This window comes from Myxocyprinus asiaticus, chromosome 46 (genome assembly GCF_019703515.2).
Source record: "Myxocyprinus asiaticus isolate MX2 ecotype Aquarium Trade chromosome 46, UBuf_Myxa_2, whole genome shotgun sequence".
NCBI lineage: Eukaryota > Metazoa > Chordata > Actinopteri > Cypriniformes > Catostomidae > Myxocyprinus > Myxocyprinus asiaticus.
This window is the reverse complement of record NC_059389.1, coordinates 24,723,279-24,725,100: the sequence shown is the minus strand read 5'-3', so window position 1 is coordinate 24,725,100 and position 1,822 is coordinate 24,723,279.

The window sequence follows — 1,822 nt, the reverse complement described above, 5'->3', positions numbered from 1 at the left end:
CCCCATTCCTGAAGATGGATGAAATATCCCAGACTATAACAGTCTGGACGTTTAAGATTTTACCCAGGCCGACTGCCAAGGACTTCTAAGGTTGTTGTTATGGTGAAAACACAAAACTTTTTTAATAATGGGTGCCAATAACCTGTTTTTTTTTTTTTTTTTTTTTTTTCTGATATTACAATAGGGTCATTCCTAAAGTGCAGTTTTCATGTCCTTATCATATGTGTCTTAATATACAACAGGATAAAATATTGCACTATTTGCTTGTCACAATATCACAATTAAGTGTGCAACTGTGAATTTTTTAATAATGGGTGTTTTGCAGTAACAATGAAAAATTAAAAACTAAAGTGTGTAATTTCGAATGTTATCAAACAGAATTGTAAAAATAATGATCGTTTTCAAACAGGTTTCCCCAAAACTGGTCTGGTATATCCGTTTATAGAAATGTTTCCAATTACAACACAAACATACTATTATTATTATTTAATTTTTTTAAAGAGTTCAAAAATAAGGTACTGCATAACAGGACTGGACAGATGACATGTAGCACCAGCACTGTTTTGTCTGACCCGTCATGTCCACTTGAAATGTTTCCTTGTAGACTTAATCTAGTGCAGAGGAACCATTTTTTTTTTAAGTTGTAATAAAATAGTCAAAACAAGAAAGTGCTCCATCTCCAAGCTGATAAATCAACACTTGTTGGTCTTCTGATAACTAAGTGCAAGATAGCCAAGCAGTTTGGCTCGAATACAGCGAACAGGAGACAAGGTCAGATTTTATGTTGCTTATGTTGCATAGTAAAGCCCCGTGTTTGACAACTGGAGTGAGTAATGTTTTGTGCCTGAACTGAATTTACAGGGTTTTTTTTATTTTCAGGACCATCTGAGCAGAACGTTGATTTATGTGACCACAACCGTGACCTACATGAGCAATATCAGCGCAATTTCTCAATCCATTTATCAAATTATCTTCTAATAGGAATAGCATTAGGCCTTGTGTTGAACAATGATTAACATGGTCAAAACTGATAGTGCTCATCCAACAAACCATTATATCGTTTAAAACATCAAGCAACACACCCAAATGATTCCTGAAAGACGCCACTAGTAGTTACACAATTTTTTCATTAAAATGTATTGCTTAATTAAGAAAAGAAACTATTCAACAATTCCAGAAGTTCACCAAGGAACCTTGAACATAGCTACTGTAAATCTCCACTTTCACGTCCACATTCTTCTTCTTTTGTTTTTGGCGATGTGCATTATTCGTGCATACCACCACCTACTGGGCAGGGAGGAGAATTTATAACAAGAAAGGACTTAAATATTGATCTGTTTCTCGCCCACACCTATATATATCACTTCTGAAGACATGGATTTAACCACTGAAGTCTTATGGATTATTTTTATGCTGCCTTTATGTGCTTTTCGGAGCTTCAAAGTTCTGGTCACCATAAATTTGCATTGTATAGACCTACAGAGCTAAAATATTCTTCTAAAAATCTTCATTTGCATTCAACATAAGAAAAAAAGTCATACACATCTGGGATGGCATGAGGGTGAGTAAATGATTATACAGTTTTTATTTTTGGGGTGAACTATCCCTTTAAATTTTATGGTCCACTAACGTTTGACAACCGTCACGCTAGGTTTGGTTTTGCACTTCATTTTCGACTGTATATTCATTGTTTTATGATTTAAAACTTCTCACAAAAGGTATTTTTGTGAAATGTTTTACTTGAAAATACCAGTTGGTTTGGTATTTATCTAATGCAATGGCATTCAGTATTTTTCAAGTGTGGGTAAAGAGTCCAAATAGC